Source organism: Xenopus tropicalis, chromosome 1 (genome assembly GCF_000004195.4).
Source record: "Xenopus tropicalis strain Nigerian chromosome 1, UCB_Xtro_10.0, whole genome shotgun sequence".
Classification (NCBI taxonomy): Eukaryota; Metazoa; Chordata; class Amphibia; order Anura; family Pipidae; genus Xenopus; species Xenopus tropicalis.
The window spans coordinates 63,461,544-63,477,963 of NC_030677.2; positions in this window are offsets into that span (position 1 = coordinate 63,461,544).

Here is a 16,420-nt window from a genome sequence, read left to right on the forward strand (position 1 = left end):
CCTGGCAGAAAGGAAGCTGTTCCATGTAAGAAATCCTATTGAATATTAGCATTAACCTACACTATGGGGCACATTTACTAATCCACGAACGTCCGAAAAGCGTCTGAATGCGTTTTTTTCGTAATGATCGGTATTTTGCAACTTTTTCGCGAATTGTCACGAATTTTTAGAGCTCAATACGAAAAAGTCGCGACAATTCGCGAAAGTCATAATGGCTATAAAAAAGTTGCGACAATTCACAAAAGTCATAATGGCTATGAAAAAGTTGCGACAATTCACGAAAGTCGTAACGGCTACGAAAAAGTCGCAACGGTGACGAAAAAATCGCAAAAATACGAAAAAGTCGCAAAATGTTCGTTTCCAATCCGATTTTTTCCCATTCGGGATTCGGATTTGTGGATTAGTAAATCAGCCCCTATGTGGCACAGGTTCATGGGATGCTTTCTTACTATTGAGTGCTATTCTGATATCTACTAGGAACTGCTATCTTGCTACCTTCCCATTGTTCTGCTGATCGGCTGCTGGGGGGGGGGGGGGTGATATCACTTCAACTTGCAGCTCAGCAGTAAAGTGTGACTAAAGTTTATCAGAGCACAGGTCACATGGTTGTGGCACACTGGGAAATGAAAAATATGGCTAGCCTCATGTAAAATTTAAAATTAAATATAAAACAATCTGTTGCTTTATTAACTGATGTGTTTTGGAAAAAAAAATGTTTTCCCATGACAGTATTCCTTTAAACTTTCTTCGTGAAATTGTTTATTAATAATAACTTGTGGATAATATACTTAAATCTTCACCAATTTGCCTGAATGCTGGTATAGATCACATGGTCCTTTTAAATTTAGAGGAAAGTTCATGACATTGTTTATGTGCTCTCTATTGTTATTGACTCTTCTGTTCTTTTGCTTAATGGGCTCCCAGATGTAGAATCCATGTGATAAGCAATTTGTGTTTAATAAGTTGAATTTAGATTTTTCAAAAAACTCTGGTGCCCTAAAATACTGTATTGTAAAGAAGTATGAAGTGTGTGTGCATCAGCCCGGAGACCTTTTATTCCCAATGTCACATGTTACAGTGGTCTGTCTATGAACAGAAGGAGCTGCTAAAAATAATGTTACTCATTTGACAAAAGTACAAAAACTGTATTCAATATGAAACCTAATACAAACAGTACAGTGCTCAAAGTTGTGTAAAGCTATGCTTTCATTGGTTAATTAGACAACTAATAATTCAGCAGGCATGAATTCTCAGCGAATTTCCTTGTTTCGGCATTAGTGGATTTTTTCACAAAACGGGCAACAAAATTCGTTTTGCGAATCTTTTAAAAGATTTGCTCATTTTTCAGCAAAGCGAAATGGGACAGATTAGCTCATCATTATTTACAGTAATCAATAATCATTGCTTCAGTTATTCCCGAGTATACAAGCTACCCACTACATCTGATTTGTCACTGCAAGTGTCCTAATGCTTAGTAGTATTTAACTATTTGGTTATTAGTTTTTGGTTATTACTCTTATACAAAGTTATATGCAATCCTTAAGAATTAGAATTGAATGGTCATTTTTTTATTTTATAGTATATTTTAAAAGGAGATATGTAGGATAATCGAATAGACAATACTGAACTATATGGTGCTGGATTCACTCGGGCTAAAAAATTATTGTTGTTTTAAAAAAATGGCCTGATAATTGGAGCTCCTCATAGATCTTCTCTGGTCATTGCCTGTGCTTCAAATGAGGGGAAGGTGTGTCCTGATGGTCCCTGCCAGTAGCAGAAGGGGGAGAGCCAATCACAGCCCTGCTGGCACACAAGCAAAGACAGGCTTCAGTTCCCTATCAGGTCAGCTTAGCTGCTGATTGGATCCTATTCTGCAGTGCAGTGTGCTAAGTGCCACAGGCTCCTCTACTGTACACAACCTAAGAAAAAAGACAAAAGGAATTGGAATAGATGGGCAGGACTAGTAGCATTTTTGCTGGAATTTTCAATACATCTACAGTACCCAAAACACTTTCACTACTTCTATGTTTACGAGTATAATGCACTGGCATATTCTTGTTTTTCACACAATGAGGCAGATTTATTAACATTTCTATTTTAGTGTTTTTAGAGTTTTTTAAAACCACGAACAAACCATTTAACCTAAAACCAGGAATGTCTAGTAGATCCAAATTGAAATGCACAGACAGATTAAAATGCGGAACAAAAAAGAAAAAGAACATGAAAACCACATATATTTTGTGGGTTTTTGTAAGAATTTTTGTGGACTTACGAAGTGAAAAAAAAACTGAAAACACCAATTAAATAAAGATTGTTATAATTTGCCTGGGACAGTCACCATTGACTTCAACATGACCTCAACAGCTTTTAGATGGTATATTTTTACATTTGCATTTTGCATGGTTTTGATGCATGATAAATTGGGAAAAAAAGATTTTTACATGAAAAAATAGAGTTTTAGAGCAAAAAGAACCCCAAAAGTTGTGAAAAATACGAACGTTAGTAAATTGAACTCAATATATCTCCTTTAAGACCTTTTTTTCCAACATTAATGTGGTACGTTTGTATGTTTAAAAGGGATGCCCCTGATTCATAAGTATTGTCATTAAAATTTGAATTTTTTTTTAAATAAAATACACATTTTTTTCCTTCTAAAATAAATAAATAAATTGGGACAATTAAAATGAAACAATACGGTATATATACTTTCCTTTCAATTATATCTAGAAGCATTTCACAAAGAATGTTTACTAACCTCACATTCTCTTTTCTCTAGGTGACTGTTTCATCTGTTTTCCTAGCACAGAATCAGTTCACAATGCATCACTTGACAGTTTTGTGTTCAAACAGCTTTTGATAATTGAAAAAGCGAATCTGCTAATGGCCATTTCGAAGGCACAAGTTTTGGTTTGTGGGAGCTGCTGAAAACAGTCAATCTCATTCTTGCCGTCAGTATCTTTAACTGGTTTGACAGTTTTGATAGGCCATTATATCAGATACAATTTTGTTTTGGGGACATTTTAGCAGTTCAGACAATAAGTTGGATGCAGAAAGCCTTGTTAATATATTCATTTTATAGAATATTACATTTATATACAGTTTTCACTGTTAATTAATGTTATATTCCCTTTGAAAATCATGATCCAAATTTAAAGTTGTCCATAGAAATAAAGTTCTTTTGAAACATATTTAGGGGCTGATTTACTTACCCACGAACGGGTCGAATGGAGTCCGATTGCGTTTTTTTCGTAATGATCGGTATTTTGCGATTTTTTCGTATGTTTTGCGATTTTTTCGGATTCTTTACGAATTTTTCGTTACCAATACGATTTTTGCGTAAAAACGCGAGTTTTCGTATCCATTACGAAAGTTGCGTAAAAAGTTGCGCATTTTTCGTAGCGTTAAAACTTACGCGAAAAGTTGCGCATTTTTCGTAGCGTTAAGTTTTAACGCTAGGAAAAATGCGCAACTTTTCGCGTAAGTTTTAACGCTACGAAAAATGCGCAACTTTTTACGCAACTTTCGTAATGGATACGAAAAACTCGCGTTTTTACGCAAAAATCGTATTGGTAACGAAAAATTCGTAAAGAATCCGAAAAAATCGCAAAACATACGAAAAAGTCGCAAAATGTTCGTTTTCAAGTCGGAACTTTTCCAATTCAGGGTCGGATTCGTGGGTTAGTAAATCAGCCCCTTAGAACGCAAGTTTTTGGAATGCTTTTTTAAAACTGGCAGTACAAAATGCCTACAAGCGTTAGACTGAAACATTCATACAGGATTTTTTTTTTAATTTTTTTGAATTGTTTCAAAATATGTTTGTATACCAGTTTGTGATATCAAGGTACAAATTGAGCTATGGTTATAATATATGCTAAATACTTTGGGATATTTTGAGTTTAATTATCCCTCCAGACATGCAAACCAATTAACAGCTTAAGGGGCTGATTCACAAAAGGCATAGGGGCTGATTTACTAATCCACGAATCTGAATCCGAATGGGAAAAATTCGGATTGGAAAACAAACATTTTGCGACTTTTTCGTATTTTTTTGCGACTTTTTCAAAGCCGTTACAACTTGCGCGAATTGTCGTGACTTTTTCATAGCCATTACAAATTTCGTGAATTGTCGCAACTTTTTCATAGCCATTATGACTTTCGTGAATTGTCGCGACTTTTTCATAGCCATTATGACTTTGGGGAATTGTCGCGACTTTTTCATTGCCATTATGACTTTCGTGAATTGTCGCGACTTTTTCATAGCCATTATGACTTTCGTGAATTGTTGCGACTTTTTCATAGCCATTACGACTTTCGCAAATTGTCGCGACTTTTTGGTATTGAACGCTCGAAAAAGTCGCAAAATACCGATCATTACGAAAAAAACGCATTCGGATGCTTTTCGGACGTTCATGGATTAGTAAATGTGCCCCATAGTTTTATGTGTTAAAAAATTATCTTTAATTAAGTAACGATTCATCAAAGTAATTTTGCATGCGTTACTAGTCATATCGCATCTGGAAAAATCTCAATTTTCGCTATAGCGATATGTTCATCGCATTGCAATAATTTATAATCTAATAGAAATAGTCGCATAATTCACAGACATAGTTTAAGCGTTAAAAGCATGAAACATTGAGATAATTATTGTGAATATTAACACCTCCTCGAAGTGGGCATTCCTAAAAAGACATTGCGATTTGTGAGCTTTTGTGAAGACAAGACAAGTCGAATTTTTGCTTGAATGAAAAGATGAGAATCAAGTTTGTGATCGTCCTAGAGTGAAGCATCCCAAATGTCTTAGGTGCCATAGGTTGCACGCATGTGGCATTTAATCCCCCACTAGACAAAGCATATTTTCTGGAAAAAAGTTACCATTCTCTGAATATCCAAATCATGTGTGACAGTAAAATGAATATTTGAGTATTGTGTCTGGATTTCCAGGCTCCTCACATGATTCTTACATCTTAAAGCAGTCCAGATTGTATGCTGATTTTGAAAGTGGAAAAATGCCGCATGGATGGCTTTTAGGTAAGTATTTGTGTTATGTCTATCAGAAGTTTCTTAGGTTTGATTTCTGTCTCCCACTATGAAACTAGCATGGTTTGCCATTGCAAGCAGGCCCTGTTTTCACAGTGGAAGACTGAAAGCAGCTAATTGTAGTGCCAGCTATCAGTCTCACACTGTGACATTCCATTGCAAATGGGCCCTGTTTTCACAGTGGGAGACAGGAAGCAGCTTATTTGATTTCATCAACTTTATTTCAGGAGATGCTGGCTACCCATGTTATCAGTGGCTAATGACTCTAATAACTAGGCCGCATACAAGGGCTGCATCTGCTTTTAATGAAGCATATGTGAGAGCGTGGTCTATAATTCAACAAACTTTTGGGGTTTTGAAAAGCTACTTTAGATGTCTGGATAATTCAGGAGGAAGCTTAATGTACAGCCCCACTAAAGTGGCCCAAATTGTTGTACCACGTGCTGTGCTGCCTGGGTTTGCGGCTGATAACCTAGATCAGTGCTGTCCAACTTCTGTTGTACCGAGGGCCGGAATTTTTCCGACCTACGTGGTGGAGGGCCGATAATGGAAGCCAGTTTTGACCACTCCCCTTTTTAAAACCGCACCCACTTGAAACCACACCCATGTTATCACATGACCATACCCATATTAATGGTTGTAGTACAGCAAAAACCTGCCATACTCTGCCTTCCCTACCATGCCTGTGTGCCATACTCTGCCTTCCCTACCCTGCCTTTGTGTGTGCCATACTCTGCCTTCCCTACCCTGCCTGTGTGCCATACTCTGCCTGCCCTACCCTGCCTTTGTGTGTGCCATACTCTGCCTTCCCTACCCTGCCTGTGTGTGCCATACTCTGCCTGCCCTACCCTGCCTGCGTGCCATACTTTCACTGTGTGTGCCATTCTTGGCTGGTTTGTGCCATACTTGGCCTGTGTGTGCCATACTCTGCCTGCCCTACCCTGCCTGTGTGCCATACTCTGCCTTCCCTACCCTGCCTGCGTGTGCCATACTTTCACTGTGTGTGCCATTCTTGGCTGGTTTGTGCCATACTTGGCCTGTGTGTGCCATACTCTGCCTGCCCTACCCTGCCTGTGTGCCATACTCTGCCTTCCCTACCCTGCCTGCGTGTGCCATACTTTCACTGTGTGTGCCATTCTTGGCTGGTTTGTGCCATACTTGGCCTGTGTGTGCCATACTCTGCCTGCCCTACTCTGCCTGTGTGTGCCATACTCTGCCTTCCCTACCCTGCCTGTGTGTGCCATACTCTGCTTGCCCTATGCTGCCTGTGTATATGGCACACACAGGCAGCCTACAGTGACACAATGCTGGCACTGCTCATACAGTCTGCACAATAACTATATATTAAAAAACTTTTTAATTGCAGTACCACCTCAGTATATGTTCTTTTTGTAGTGTGCAGGGTTTATTTGTGGGTTTCTACTGCTCCTGAGGTGTGAAGAGGGGAACAATGTGGGTGATTACAGCCTGAGACTGAGGTGTGAACACTGGAGGGGGTGAACAATGCAGGTATTAAAAGGTGTGAAAAACACAGGGGATTACATATTTAAACAATACAGAGGGATTACAGCCTGAATCTGAGGTGAGAACCATGCAGGGGGGGCAGTTAATCACAGTACTGATACCATTTAAAGCTTACACAAGAGTAAGCCATCAAAGCAGCCAGACAGGTGGGGGGCCACACAGAGGGGGGTCGCCAGTTGGACAGCACTGACCTAGATGACCCAATTTATCCCATGCATTGTGTACAAAGTGCAGATAACAGAGGCAATCTAGCACAGGGAGAAATCGTAAACATTAACTTTGCATGTAAGTACCTACAATGTTTACTAGAATAAAAAAGAAACACAAAACAACATCTGAAACAATACTCTTTCCTAGGGATGTATTCGCGAACTTTGCGAACCCCATAGACTTCAATGGGAAGGCGAACTTTAAAAACTAGAAAAGCCATTTCTGGCCAGAAAACTGATTTTAAAGTTGTTTAAAGGGTGCCACGACCTGGACAGTGGCATGCAGGAGGGGGATCAAGGGCAAAAACTTCTCTGAAAAATACTTTGTTGGCACAGAGTTGCGCAAAAAACGCAAGCTATTCTAGCGAAAATACGCAGCTTTTTTGCTATGTCGCGCTAAACACCATGAAAACGGGATTTGTGGAAAAACGCCATGTGTGACTTGTGCGGCGTATTGTACAATACTTTTGCGACGATAAAAAATGCGGCAGAAAACGCGGCGCAAACCCAAACTGCGAACATACGCTGAAAGTTCGCGAACATAGGCGTTCGCGAACACCCGATGTTCGCGCGAATTTGTTCGCCGGCGAACAGTTCGCTACATCTCTACTCTTTTCCTGTATTTCCTGTGAAAATGCTAATTTATTTTATTGAGCTGAGCTGTAGTGAGTGGCAATATGCAACATTTGTGCATTCACAGTTACTATGATTCACTAAGTGCTTATTGGCACTAATAATAAAGTAATTAAAAGTGCAAGAGCTAACTTGAAAATAGTTGTATATGAAAACATAACTGGATCTTCTCCACTAAGGCTCATGTCCCTTGGGGGGGTGAGTCCCCCACAACAAATAGTAAAAACATGTTTATGTTTATATGTTGATATGTTTATTTACATAGCACTATAATCACATAGGTATCATTATTGGTTAATAAAATGTTTGTAAAAAATATAAAAATAACTCTTTTCTTGCAAATTTACAGTGAGGAACTCTACTTAAACACTTTAAACAAATCTGCCCCTCAGCATATCAACAAAACATGGCAAATTATTATTTTTTTAATTTATTCTGCTACTAGGAAGGATAGTGCATTTATCCTATTTTATCAAATATGGACAAATGAAATGTCCACATTTCATGCCATCAAGGTCCTAGTTAGTTTCAGTTAAGTATTCTTTGTTCTTTAAAATTTATGACTGTCCCCTGAGCGGCAAATGTAATTAGAAGATTAACAATAAAGTATATCACCGTAACTGAGAAATGTCCTATATGCAAATTGTTTCCTTTTTCTCTGTAATAATAAAACAGTAACTTGCACTTGATCCCAAATAAGAAAATAACCAATCCTTATTGGAGGCAAAACAATCCTGTTGGCTTTATTTAATGCTTAAATGATTAAAATTAAAAAAATATTTCTAATATAGTTAGTTAGGCAAAACTTAATCTATAAAGGCTGGAGTGAGCAGATGTCTAACATAATAGCCAGAACACCACTTCCTGTTTTTAGTTCTCTAACCTCTTAGTTAGTCAGTGACTTTAGGACATAGGACATAACTGTTCAGTTAGTTTGTGAGCACACAGGTCAGATTCAAATGCAAGAGAAATTCTGTTGTCTTTTGTTGGCCTACAATTAAGTTTGCAATTCTTTTACACAAGCCTGTTTGTGGGTTTCATAAGTGCCTGCTGTTTTGGTTGCAGATTCAAAAGCAACCTAACTGAATAGTTATGTCCCATATAACCTTCCCTCACTTCACTGATTGGTTATTGACTGCTAAGAGCTTAGAGAGCTATAAACAAGGAAGTAGTGTTCTGGGCATTATGTTAGGCATCCGCCTACTCCAGCCTTTATAGATTACATTTCTGCCTAACTATATTAGAAATATCTTTTATTTTGTGCTCATTTCCCATAGACTTCATTTTAATCAAATGATTAAGATTTTTAAAACTGATTTCCTTTCTCTCTGTAGTAATAAAACAGTACCTTGTATTTGATCCCACTAAGATATAATTAATCCTTATTGGAGGCAAAACAGTCCTATTGGGTTTAATTAATGTTTTATTGATTTTTGTAGAATACCCCTTATCCGGGATACACTTGGTTCTGAGCATTCTGGATAACAGATCCCATACCTGTACTACTTTTTTTAAGTGCATAATTCATCAGACTCTACTGTACAGACCGTACAGGAGTGTTTGAAGCATAGAACTCACCAGCAATTATAGTACATCGTATCATGAAAGCTGTATAATCACACATCTGTCATTTAAAATGTTGCAATGATAATATTAAATAGAACAGACTATAAAATATACAATCTTTAGCACAGACAAATAAAATAAAAAGACAAATAAACATTAAACCTTGGTAATGTTAAACCAAACAGAATAATATGATGATATTTTTAGGTAAAACAGCATCTCTATAAACAAAAGTTCTTAATTAGCATTTCCTCATTCTGTGTTTCGCTCTATAGGTTTATAGCTCCACTGTGACATCTGAACTACAGCTGCATCATTTCGCAGGGCAATATATGACAGCCTGGGGTTGAGATCTGACCAGCAATCAATAGGACGACAGGCATACACATCAGTAATCATATTTACAAATGTTAGCATCTGGTCGACTCATTTAATCTGTTCTGTCTCTGCATCTACAGTTGGTCAAAACACACTGGGATTATTATGAAAGCAACAGAAAAGAAAACAAACAAAAGGCTATTAAGGGGTGGTGAAACTAACATTTTAGTATATCAGTATGCTTCTAAGCGTGTGTGCTGATGCACAACCTTAAAGAGAAGGTAACACTTCCTAAGGTTTTCAGGAAAATTATATATAAATTACAAATAAAAGTAAATTTAATAAGGACAAACTAATAGGGGTTGTGATTGACATAATTGTTATTTGTGCTTTAACCCTGTTACTTGCGGTACTTTTACTACCAGACATTTTTGAACATGTAGTGCACTTTCACTTTAGGGGCCTTTCCTGGGGGGACTTTTAATTTACCCAGGAAAATAATATATTTTTTTTTTTTCGTACAACCTAAGCTAACCTAAAATATGGTAGGATTTTTGTGTAGTTTCACTTCTGAACAAGATATAGAAAAAATTATATTTTCACAATGTAAACACATATACCAGAAGCATAAATTATTTTATGCGTGAAAATACAAATGATTTGGAAAGTGCCATGCCTCCTGAATGCGCCAATTCCAAATATTTAGTTTTATGGCGATTTCTCACTTGTATAGGTCAAAACTCTCAGAAGTACACTACCAATTTCCAAAGTACTGCTCCAGAAAGCTGCATACTTTAGTTTTCTAGGTCAAAATTTCCACTGTCAGGGGTCCACTGAACAGTTTGATGCCCAATGTGCATAAGGTTATCTAAGTATGTAGAATGTAAGGACCCAAAATGAAAATAACCCCATATGATTGATCATTTCTATCATTTTGGTGTTTTACCAAGAAAACACACCTTAAATATGAAGCCAGGGGTCCACTGAGCAGTTTGATGCCCAATGTGCATAGATTTACCTAAGTATGTGGCATGTAGGGGCCCCAAGGTTAAGATACACAATACCATCTATAATTTCTGTCATTTTAGCTCCTGCATAATCAACATATTTACATCATTATATGTGGAATAAAGCTAGAAAAAAGTACGCTCACCCCAGAAAGCCATATATTTTTTGAAAGTACACATTTCCCCAAAAGCAAAATGGGTACACAAGTCTTTCTACTCCAAAGTACCAAGCCGCAAAGCTTTCCTAAAGTTGGCAATTTTGATTTCCAAAAATCACTAGTGATGAGCGAATGTGGCCCATTTTGCAAAACATGATTATTTTTACACGTGCAACAATTTTTTCTGTTGGCAATTTTTAGCCAAAAAATATGCCAATGGCGAAACAGGGAAATTCACAGTGAATCCATGCTTTACACAAAATTTTGCTCATCACTAAAAATTACTTAAAAACTTCCACTTTGCAGAATCATATCTCCCGCATACCATTAGGTACCAAGATAAAACATGCTAAATATGAACATACTTTTCTTGGCAGGGCCCACCTCCCCGGTGGCCCAGTGGGCTAATAATTGCCCCCCCCACCCCCAAATTATTAATTGTGATCTGGGTTATTTCATAACAAAAAAGGAAAATCCATGTGAAAACATCTTACCAGAATTCCTGCTGTTTTGCGTCCAAATAAGGAAAGGGTCTCATCAATCCCAGTGTGTTAAAAATGGTAAACACAATGGTAAACCCATTTGCAGTTATAACGCAGTGGATGCCGTCGATGGATGCAAATGTTTTTTATCTTCACTGCTGCTGTTTAACCATGCTGTAGCTATGCTCAACATTTTTTATACTGTGATTTCTTCATAGATCTGTGTTTTACCCACCCCCCACTATTTAAGTTTCCAGAGCTCATGAATAGAATGCTAGCTGAGGACCAATCGAAGTAATACGAGTCAACAGTGGTGTTCTTAGTGTTTCATCATTGCATACTTTGTTACCTTACAGAAATCATTAGTACATCTTCTGTTAGGTACAAGCGCACCATTGCATTAGCATGCCAATATGTACAATGTGGGCAAAAATCAGACCACTATATACAGTAATTTAGATGATACATTTAGATGATTGTTTTTTTCATTGTTAGTCTGGAGACCTTTATTCCTCCTCTACCACTATATAGTATGCACTATGCATTTGTCACAATTGCCCGTAAAATTACCAGACAGAAGCCATTGTACTGAGTAAAACAAACAAACAAATTTAATAATAAAACAAACTAGGACTTAACAGATATGAGTATTAGGGGCAGTACAGGGGGTAAGAGCAAGGCAGGATACAAAAGGATCTTAGAAGAAAAAAAAATTCACAAAACACATAAAATGACGCACGTAAAATGTGATGTGCACGTTAAAAAAATTACACACAATATTTATTTTTTTGCGGCGTGCAATTTTTTTGCCCACGAATCCATGCCTGGCGAAAAAAAATTCTTTTCAGTACAGGCTAATATAGCCTTTTGACTTCAATGCTTTTGGGTGTAAAAAAAGACCCATTGATTTCAATGCATTTGGAGTGAGAAAAAAAACACATATTGACTGAATAAGCGGCCAGTGATTGCGTTGAAATGCATTGAAATGCGTTGAAAAACGTCTCCAATGCATTTTATGTTAACATATAAAGGTGAAATTTACTTACCGTAATTTCTTTTTCCTTCAAGTCCATACAGCAGCACATATGGGGTTAAGTCCCCCTCCTATTAGGTAGGACGAGTGAAAACAATTAAACATATTATAATACCCCCGCCCCCCTCACATGACACGTGTTATAAAAAAGTACTACCATAGGACAGAAAAAAGAGATTTATTAGGGTGGGAACAAACTTGTGCTGCTGTATGGACTTGAAGGAAAAAGAAATTACGGTAAGTAAATTTCACCTTTCCTTCACGTCCTATACTGCAGCACATATGGGAAATAGCAAGTAATCAGGGTGGGTAATAATTATTTCTTCTGATACACCGACTGAAGGATAGCTCTCCCAAAGGCTGTTTCCTGCAAAGCATCAATGTCCAGCCTGTAATGCTTGGAGAAAGTATGAAGGCTTGACCACGTGGCAGCTTTGCAGATCTGGTTTGGAGGAACAAGAAGACGTTCTGCCCATGAGGTTGATGTCGCCCGGGTAGAATGGGCTTTGATGAATATTGGAGGAGACAATTTGGCTGCTATATAGCATGTCTGAATAGTGTCTTTTAACCATCTAGACAGGGTTAACTTAGAAGCTGTAAGGCCTTTATTTTTGCCTGAAAAAACTACAAATAGATTCTCCGATTTCCTAAAGTTTTCTGTCTGTAGTAAATATCTCTTAAGAGCACGGCAGACATCCAGGGAATGGTATCTCAGTTCCTCCTCTGTAGATGGATTCGGGCAAAAGGAGGGAAGCCTAATCTCCTGATTTATGTTTAACTTTGAGGCAACTTTAGGAGAAAAATCCGGAAGGGTTCTCAGGACTACCTGATCGGGAAAAAATTGTAAGTACGGTTCTTTAAAGGCTAAAGCCTGAATCTCACTCACCCTTCTGGCAGAAGTTATAGCCGTGAGAAAAGCAGTTTTAAGGGAGAGATGCTTTAGATCTATTTCTTCCAAAGGCTCAAAGGGTGGTTCACATAATTGTTCCAGCACAATGTTCAGGTCCCACTGGGGAACCGGATTTAGAACAGGAGGTCTGATCCTCTGGGCTGCCTTAAGGAATCTTTGTATTAATGGGTCAGCCGATAACTGAGAACTCAGGTAGGCAGAAATGGCAGAAATCTGGACTTTGAGGGTATTAGGACTTAGTCCTTTATCCAGCCCCTGCTGCAAAAATTCCAAAATTTCATAAACAGATGGTTTGTCAGCATTTACTTTCTGCACAAAACACCACTTTTGAAAGGTCTTGACGACTCTTGAATAAGCCCTATTAGTTGAAGGCTTCCTGGACTGAAGGAGCGTATTAAGAACCTTCTCAGATAATCCTGAGGTGGTTAATAAGGGCCTATCAACCTCCAAGCAGTTAGCCTTAGGCGACTGAGCTCGGGACAGTGAACCTGGTTCTGAAACAGTAGATCCTCGGTCTGGGGAAGAACCCAATAGTCCCCATGGCACATGTTCATCAGATGTGAGAACCATATTCTCTTTGGCCAGAAGGGGAGAATAGCAATAACTGAGGTCTGGTCCCTCCGAATCTTCTTGATAACCCGGCTGATCATAGGAACAGGAGGGAAAATATATGCCAGATGAAACTGCCATCTGATTGACATTGCATCTAGTACCCATGGGTGATCCTGGTGATACAGGGAGCAGAATTTGGGGAGCTTGGCATTCCTCCTGGTTGCCATCAAGTCGACCTCTGGAACTCCCCAGCGTCTGACTAATGTGTTGAATACTCTCTGATTCAAGGACCACTCCTTCGGATCTATCACCACTCTGCTCAGATAATCTGCAAGAACATTGTCCTTCCCCCTGATGAAGACAGCAGCAATGCTTAATAGATTCCTCTCTGCCCAGCAAAGAATTCTCTGGGATTCTTTCAGGAGTATCTGGGATCTGGTTCCCCCCTGGCGATTCAGGTAAGAGACCACTGTTGAATTGTCGGAGCGTATTGTTACGGCCTGCCCCTGAATAACATTGGAGAAAACTATGAGAGCCTTGAACACTGCCCTCATCTCTCTGAAATTGGATGAAAGAGAGCTCTCCATGACATCCCAAAGACCCTGTGCCGTCTGTTTTCCCAGATGAGCACCCCAACCTTTGGCTGAAGCATCTGTTGTTATTAAGATCCCTGGGGGATCCTGAATCGACCTCCCTCTGGCATATCTGACTGGCTGAAGCCACCAGTCTAGAGAGTCTCTCACCTCTTGGGAGATTATCCATGTGGAATCCAGAGATTCTTCTGTCCTGTCCCAGAGAGTCAAGATCTCCTGCTGAAGGGGTCGCATATGCAGTCTGGCCCAAGGAAGGGCTTCTATTGAAGCTGTCATTAGACCTAGTACCTTCATCATCTGTCTCAAGGAGACAGGAGCCAGATGTTTGAGTTGAGTTATATAATGCATGACATTGACAACTCTTTGGGGGGTTAAAGTAACTGTCATTTCCTCCGTATTGATGTTCATTCCTAGAAACTGTTTTTGTCTTGAAGGAATTAAGGCAGACTTTTCTTCGTTGACAATCCAGCCCAGATACTGAAGCACTTCCAAAGATCTCTGCAGATGCTTCCGGAGAAGGGAAGCTGACACTGCCCGGAACAACCAATCGTCTAGGTATGGTATCACATGAATACCTTCTTGATGAAGAACCGCAGTAACAGATGCAACTACCTTTGTGAACACCCTTGGAGCAGATGTAATGCCAAAGGGTAGGACGCGAAATTGAAAATGCTGAAGCTGATTCCCTAGGAAGACTGCAATTCTTAGAAATTTCCTGTGAGCCGGAAAAATAGGAACGTGGAGATAAGCGTCCTTCAGATCTAAGGTGGCAAGGTAGTCTCCCTGTTCTATCATCTGCAAGGTTGACTTTGCTGTTTCCATCCTGAAATGTTTCTTCCGAATAAAACGATTTACAAATCTGAGGTCTATGATGGTACGAAAAGAAGCATCTGGTTTTGGGACTAGGAAGACTGTAGAGTAAGTGCCACAGCCTTCTTCCAGAATTGGAACTCTTTCCAAAACCCTCTTTTCGTAGAAGGTAATTATAGCCTCTTCTAAGGCACTTTGCTTTTCTGGGGAAAATTTTTTCATGGTGGGAAGAAACCGTGGAGGGGGAAAAACAAAAAACTCGATTCTGTACCCCTGTTCTACTAGTTGTAGAACCCACAGATCTGAAACCATCTCTGTCCAGTGGTCTAAGAAAAAAACTAGTCTTCCTCCCACCGGAAGATTTCTGGCGTCAGAATTCCCACTTACGGCCTGATGACAAGGACTTACCCCTGCCTCTTTGCGCCCTGGATGCTCCTTGTGATCTGGAAGGCTGGGACCTATCTTTTTCCTTTTCGCCGTACTTCTGTTGTCTGAATCTGCCTGGTGACCTCTTTTGCCGACGAAAAAAATTACTTCTCCACCTCATCCTCTGCCTGTCTTGAGGCAGGGTTTTACCCTTATCATTAGACATCTTATCCATAAGAGTGTCTAGTTTAGAACCAAAAAGATGACCTGGTTCAAAGGGCATATTACACAGATTATTCTTAGATGTGGTATCAGCTGACCATGGTCTGAGCCAAATAGCTCTCCTGGCTGTGGTGGAAAGGGCCATACTTTTAGAGGCTAACTTCAGTGATTCAATGGATGCATCGCATAAAAATTCAGATGCCAGTCTTATCCCTTTAAGGGATTTTAACATCTGGTCCCTAGGGACCTTGGTTTCAATATCCTCCTCCAACTGTGTGAGCCAATTCCTTAAGGCTCTAGAGACCGCAGAGGCTGCAACCAGCGGTTTACACTGGGCTGAGGCAGAAGTATAAATGCGTCTCAGGGAACACTCTGCTCTGCGGTCCATTGGGTCTTTAAGACCAGACCCATCCTCTACAGGGATGGTAGTGCGCTTAGAGAGACGAGCCACTGCTACGTCTACCACTGGAGGGGATTCCCAAGTCTTAGCTTCCTCGTCTATAGGAAACAATGACTTAAACCTTTTATTAATAACAGGGGCTTTATCGGGACTTTTCCATTCAAATTCTATTAAATCTTTTATAACAGGGTGAAAAGGAAAAGTTTTAACTTTTTTTGCGGCATCCTGAGATCTCTCAGTATCAGCCCCCTTCCCCTCCTGAGCCTCAATTGCTCCTCTCACAGCTTTAATAAGCTTGGAAATATTATCCGGCTGAAAAATGGAGGTATCAACTATCTCATCAGCAGAAGAAGAAGAAGCTACTTCATCAATGACAAAAAACTCACCTTCCTCAACAGAGGAGGGGGTATCCTCAGCAGCCGGTTTAGGAATTTCCTTCAGAATAGATTGTTTGAATTCCATAAAGGTTTGCTGTAATAACTCCTTAAACCATAGCATAGAAGGCTCAGGCTGAGGGGCAGAAGTAGTCTCCTTAGACAGACAATCCTCGCAACGTCCCCTAGAATAGCTATCCGGAAGGGGGGTCTGACATTCCCTGCA